This window comes from Triticum aestivum, chromosome 1B (genome assembly GCF_018294505.1).
Source record: "Triticum aestivum cultivar Chinese Spring chromosome 1B, IWGSC CS RefSeq v2.1, whole genome shotgun sequence".
NCBI classification, from domain to species: Eukaryota; Viridiplantae; Streptophyta; class Magnoliopsida; order Poales; family Poaceae; genus Triticum; species Triticum aestivum.
In genome coordinates this window covers 350,351,378-350,358,526 of record NC_057795.1, presented here as the reverse complement: position 1 = coordinate 350,358,526, position 7,149 = coordinate 350,351,378, and positions in this window count along the sequence as shown.

Below are 7,149 nucleotides of genomic sequence, written 5' to 3'. Positions count from 1 at the left end.
TGTTGAAGATTCTGTAGGTGTGCGAGTCCTTTCCATAACCAAGCATAAAACCCTCATATGCTTTCGGTGCAAATTTAGAGTGATGGTGAGGATCTCTAATCCAACATTTAGCATCGAAGACTTTGAAATAACTTACATTGGGATTCTTGTCAGTGAGGAGTTCATATGAGGTCTCTTTGAAGAATTTGTGAAGATATACCCTCTTGATGATGTGGCACGCAATATCAATGGCTTCAGGCCAAAAACGGTGAGGTGTCTTGTACTCATCAAGCATGGTGTGAGCCATCTCAACAAGAGTTTTGTTCTTGCGCTCCACGACACCATTGTGCTGAGGAGTATAGGGAGCAGATAACTCGTGTGTAATACCAAGTATATATGGATATTTGTTGAGGCTAGTGTTCTTGAACTCCGTTCCATTATCTCTCGTGATATGCTTGATCTTCACATCAAAGTCAGTAGTAGCTCTTGAGGAAAATCGTCTAAAGACTTCCTGCACTTCATTTTTGTATGTGATGATATGCACCCATGTGTAACGAGAATAGTAATAAACTATGACAAAGCCATATAGTGATGCAGAACTAGAGAACGTGGCATAATGAGTAGGGACAAAGAGATCCATATGAAGTAATTCAAAGGGACAAGAAGTGGTCATGATAGTCTTCGAGGGATGCTTGGATCTGGTGATCTTTCCAGCCTCACAAGCCCCATAAAGATGATCTTTGAGGAATCTGACACCCTCGATGCCAATGACATGCTTCTTCTTAGTGAGTGTATGCAAGTTCCTCGTCCCAGCATGACCAAGTCGTCGATGCCATAGCCAGCATTCTGAAGCTTTTGCAAGTAGACATGTGGCAGGCTGTGGTCCTACAGAGAAATCACCAATATACACGTCACCTTTCCTAAAGCCTTCGAAGACTTTGGAATTGTCAGATTCCGTTACCACAATGCAACGATATTCGCCAAAGACGACAACCATATCAAGATCAGAAAGCATTAAGACAGACATGAGGTTGAATCCTAAGGACTCGACAAGCATGACTTTGTCCATGTGTCTATCCTTTGAGATTTCAACCTTACCTAGACCCAATACCCTGCGAAACAAAAGTGTTAGCATGATGATGTTCATATGAGGATTTTGATCCACGAGAGAAATTTGAACCATATGAAGATTTTAGTCCATATGAGGACTTGGATTCATATGAAGATTTTTGATCCATATGAATAATTTGATCTGGGGTTCCTATTCTTCATGGGTGGTGTCATGATGACATTCACCTGAAGATTTTCAACGCACCTTTTAGGAACCCAGATTTTCTTCATAGGGGGACCATTCATGCAGTTAGTTCCAACATATCGAGCAAATATTTCACCATTCTGATTCTTAAACAGTTTATAGTTGGAGTCAAATGACTCATCAGAGGAATATGAAGAATCACTAGTAAAGCCAGATAGAGTGCATGGATCTACAGAAGGTCCTTTCGCAGCAACCCATGAGGTTTTGGGATACTACCCAGGTTTCTAGTAGGTCCCATCAGCATTGAGTTTCCTCTCAAAGGCAATACCCTCTTTCCTAGGGTACCTATTCAAGATCTTCTTTTTGAGCACATCACATAGAGTCTGATGCCCTTTGAGGATTTTGTAAATGCATGTCACATACAATTCCTTCAGCCCTGCATTATCGTTAGTGATACTTGTGGTATTCTCAGATGAGGAATTTGTGACCACAGAGACAGTTGAAGAATTTGTAGCAATAGAAGCATTTGAACATTCAGGTGAAGAATTAGCAGATTCATGCTCAATGCATTTCAGACATGGTGGACTAAATGCTTCCTGAGCAGAACTGATCTGTTGAGCAAGCAATGAATCATTTTCCTTCTGAAGATCTTCATAACTCATTTTCAACTTCTCAAGATCTTGCTTTCTCTGAAGAAATTCATAAGAAAGCTTACCATGATCAGTTAAGAGAGTGTTATGATGATTTTGAAGGTTGTCAAACCGAGTTTGAAGTCTCTGAAGATTATCTGTCAGAGTCTTGGTTCGATTCAATTCCTCACCCAATAGGTCATCGATTCTGTCTAGTTGATTTTGAATCTTTTCTAAATCCTTCTGTTGTTTAACAACAATTTTAGCAAGTTTGGAATAGCTAAGCTTGAGATTGTCATCATATTCATCCTCACTAGAGTCAGAGGGGGATGTTTGAGTACCTTGGCACCTTTTGCCATGAAGCAGTAGGTGGGAGCATAGTCATCAAAGATTTTGCCAGCAGAGTTGGGGAGGTCATTTTCTTCAGTGTTGAAGATGGACTTGCCGACGTAAGCGGTAGCAAGGTCTATGCTTGCCACACCAGAGTCTGATTCCGCAGATTCCTCCTCCTCCACATTGTCCTCAGATTCAGCTTCAGAGTCCATTTCCTTGCCAATGAATGTCCGGGCCTTCTTGGAACTGCTCTTCTTGTGAGATGAAGACTTTGAAGATTTTGATGATGAAGACTTTGAAGATTTCTTCTTCTTCTTTGAGTCATCAGAATCGTCATCTTTGTACTTCTTCTTCTTTGATTCCATTTCCCACAGAGGGCAATCTGACATGTAGTGACCAAGTTTCTTGCAGTTGTGGCAAGTTCTATTTTTGTAGTCACGAGACAAGGAATCATCATTTCTTGAAGACTTTCAAAAGCGACTGCGGCGAGATAACTTCTGGAATTTCCTCACGAGCATTGCTAGCTCCTGGCTCATCTTCAGGATCACCAAGGCTGCAACCAGAGTCTTTAGCTTCAGACTTGGAGACCGCCTTGGCCTTCAGTGCACGTGATCTTCCGTAGCTCGGTCCATAGAGATCTCTATTTTCAGCAAGCTGGAACTCATGTGTGTTTAGCCTCTCGAGGATATTAGCGGGATCAAGTGACTTGTAATCAGCTCGCTCTTGAATCATCAGTGCAAGGTATCAAATGAGGTATCAAGAGATCTCAGCAATGTTTCACCACCTCATGATTGGTGATGTCAGTGGCACCAAGTGCTTGAAGCTCATTTGAGATGTCCGTGAGGCAATCAAAGGTTTGCTGAACATTTTCGTTGCCGAGTCTTTTGAAGCGGTTGAAGAGATTGCGAAGAACATCAACTCGGGAGTCACGTTGAGTTGAGACTCCTTCGTTGACCTCGGGCAACCTGTCCCAAATCAGCTTGGCAGTTTCCAGGGCACTCGCTCTGATGTACTGTCCTTTACTCAGATTGCCACATGTGATATTCTTTGCTTGAGAATCAAGTTGCTTGAATCTCTTCACATCAGCAGCATTCACAGACGGAGTGACAGAGGGAACGCCATTTTCCAAAACATACCAGAGATCGTTATAAATTGCCTCGAGATGCATGCGCATCTTGTTCTTCCAGTAGGGGTAGTCCGTCCCATCAAAGGTAGGACACCCAGCTGAGACCTTGATCATACATGTAGTCGACATAACTAACATTCCAGCCGGTTAAACCAAAATCACACAGAACAAGGGAGTACCTTGCTCTGATACCAATTGAAAGTATGTTAAGTTGACTAGAGGGCGGGTGAATAGGCGATTTTTACAAATTTGTCATCGAGGAATATCAGGGTGAGGAAATTCCTAAGTCACGAACTACAGGCAGTGGAATAAGTACTCAGGTATAAGCATAACAAAGCAAAATCATAGTCATCATGATGAAATGAAAGACAGACACAGAGTACAGAAAGCGTAAACACAGGATAAGCAGGTTGAAGACAATGTGAATGAAGATATTGGAGTGAGGAAATATAGAAAGTCTTCAGTCAAAGTCTTCAAATAGTACTGTTGAGGTTCATCAACACATGAATGAGGAAATAAAAGGGTTGAGGAAATAGAACCAGTAGGCTTGGTGAAGACAATGATTTGGTAGACCAGTTCCAACTGTTGTGACAGTTGTATGTCTGGTTGGAGCGGCTAAGTATTTAAACTCGAGGACACACAGTCCCGGACACACGGTCCTCACCGTATTCTCCTTGAGATAAGATCACACAGACCTCGCCCAACAGTAGTGGTAAGTCTTCATAGGGTACTTCCAAACCTTCACAGACTAGGTAACTCGATGATCCACAATTCCTCTTGGATGCTCAGACCATGACGCCTAACCGTCTGGAGGATACACAGTCCTCAAAGGTAACAAGTCTCGGTTCCACAAAGGAACAATCTCTTCAGTGATGCTCAATCACTTTGGGTTTGTAGGTTTGGTTTTGGGATTTGGGTTTTCCTCACTTGATGATTTTCGCTCAAAGTCCTCGGAGGATGGGATGCTCTCAATTGACAAGTGTCAGTTTCTCTCGGAGCAGCCAACCAGCTAGTGGTTGTAGGGAGCGGCTATTTATAGCCCTCGGAGCAGCCCGACATGATAAGACATAAATTCCCTTCAATGATATGGCCGTTAGGTGGTAGGATATTTTGTACAGCTGGCACGTGGCACGGCAACAGTCGGATTTGAGGTCTGAATTCCTCAGGGCTATCATGTTCCTCACTGTGTAGGCAATTCACACTAGTGAATTCCTAACTCCTTCTGAAGATCTTCGTCTCTGTCACTCAAGAAATTGACTGAACTGATATGAGATTACCAATGGCTTCACTCGAAAGGATTGGGTAGGTGTAGGATTTTGAGATGAGCATCACTTGGAAATCAGTTTCCTTAGTATTACCTCGAACCCCTTTAATAGTATGGTGTTTCCTATGACTCAAGAAGAAAAAAATGAAACTACGAAAACAAAAGCCTTCACACTGCATAGTCCTCGCATGAATATCCAAGTCTTCACGGTCACACCAATTTCTTCACTTTCAATGTCTTTAGTTGAAGACATTCATTTTTAGGGTTCGAATTTCATAGTAAATATCAAACTCCTCATTGACTTACAGAACTTGTGTACACTCACAAACATATTAGTCCCTTAACCTATAAGTGTTCAATACACAAAAATCACTAAGGGGCACTAGATGCACTTACAGTGATTCATTTCTTCATGATTAGCTCGCGTCCATTCAAGCACATTCAGGTCTCCAGTAAATTCTTCAAAGGATTAAGTTCGTCTGGAGTCCTGACCATGCATAAGAGATTAGTTCTTTTTCTTCACCACCCACATCTGGAGGGATGGCAAAGAGTTCATCATTTTGCGAGCTCCATATGAAAAATATGGCATTGAAGCAAGTGCACCTCGTTTCACAAAAGAGTGGTTAGGATAAGCATATGAATAAGCAGAGAAATTCTTCGAGGACTTATGAACATAATGATTTGAAGAATAATGCAAAAATTCACAGCCTTTAGACTTTCCTGCGAAACAGAAGTGTTAGCATGATGATGTTCATATGAGGATTTTGATCCACATGAGGAATTTGATCCGGATGAAGAATTTGGTCCATATGAAGAATTTGATCTGGGGTTCCTTTTCTTCATAGGTGGTGTCATGATGACATTCACCTGAAGATTTTCTTCATAGGGGGACCATTCCTGCAGTTAGTTCCAACATATCGAGCAAATACTTTACCATTCTGATTCTTGAACAATTTATAGTTGGAGTCAATTAACTCATTAGAGGAATATGAAGAATCACAAGTCAAGCCAGATAGAGTGCATGGATCTACAAGAGGTCCTTTGGCAGCAACCCATGAGGTTTCGGGAAACTGCTCAGGTTTCCAGCAGGTCCCATCAACATTGAGTTTCCTCTCAAAGGCAATACCCTCTTTCCTAGGGTTCCTGTTCAAGACCTGCTTTTTGAGCACATCACAAAGAGTCTGATGCCCTTTGAGGCTTTTGTATATGCCTGTCACATACAATTCCTTCAGCCCTACATTATCGTCAGTGATACTTGTGGTATTCTCAGATGAGGAATTTGTTACCACAGAGACAGTTGAAGAATTTGTAGCAATAGAAGCATTTGAACATTCAGGTGAAGAATTAGCAGATTCATGCTCAATGCATTTCAGACATGGTGGACTAAATGCTTCCTGAGCAGAACTGATCTGTTGAGCAAGCAATGAATCATTTTCCTTCTAAAGATCTTCATAACTCATTTTCAACTTCTCAAGATCTTGCTTTCTCTGAAGAAATTCATGAGAAAGCTTCTCATGATCAGTTAAGAGAGTGTTGTGATGATTTTGAGGGTTTTCAAACCTAGACTGAAGTCTCTGAAGATTATAAGTCAGAGTCTTAGTTCGATTCAATTCCTCACCCAACAGGTCATCGCTTTTGTCTAGTAGATTTTGATCTTTTCCAAATCCTTCTGTTGTTTAATAGAAATTTTAACAAGTTTGGAATAGCTAGGCTTGAGATTGTCATCAGATTCATCCTCACTAGAGTTAGAGAGGGATTGTTTGAGTACCTTGGCACCTTTTGCCATGAAGCAGTAGGTGGGAGCATAGTCATTGACGCTGTTGTCAAAAGAGTTGGGAAGGTCATTTTCTTCAGAGTTGAAGATCGACTTGCTGACATAAGCAGTAGCAAAGGCTAAGCTCGCCACACCAGAGTCTGACTCCTCACATTCCTCCTCTTCCACATTTTCCTTAGATTCAGCTTTAGAGTTCATTTCCTTGCCAATGAATGCCCGGGCCTTCTTGGAACAGCTCTTCTTGTGAGATGAAGACTTTGAAGATTTTGATGATGAAGACTTTGAAGATTTCATCTTCTTCTTTGAGTCATCAGAATCGTCATCTTTGTACTTCTTCTTCTTTGATTCCTTTTCCCACAGAGGACAATCAGACATGTAGTGACCAGCTTTCTTGCATTTGTGGCAAGTTCTCTTTTTGTAGTCACGAGACGAGGAATCATCATTCCTGGAGTACTTTCCAAAGCGACCGCGGTGAGAGAACTTCTGGAATTTCTTCACGAGCATTGCTAGCTCCTGGCTCAGCTCTTCAGGATCACCAAGGCTGCTACCAGAATCTTCACCTTCAGACTCAGAGACTGCCTTGGCCTTCAGTGCATGTGATCTTCCATATCTCGGTCCATAGAGGTCTCTCTTCTCAGCAAGCTAGAACTCATGAGTGTTTAGCCTCTCGAGGATATCAGCAGGATCTAGTGACTTGTAATCAGCTCGCTCTTGAATCATCAGTGTAAGAGTATCGAATGAGGAATCAAGTGATCTCAGCAATTTCTTCACCATTGAGGGATTCCTAGA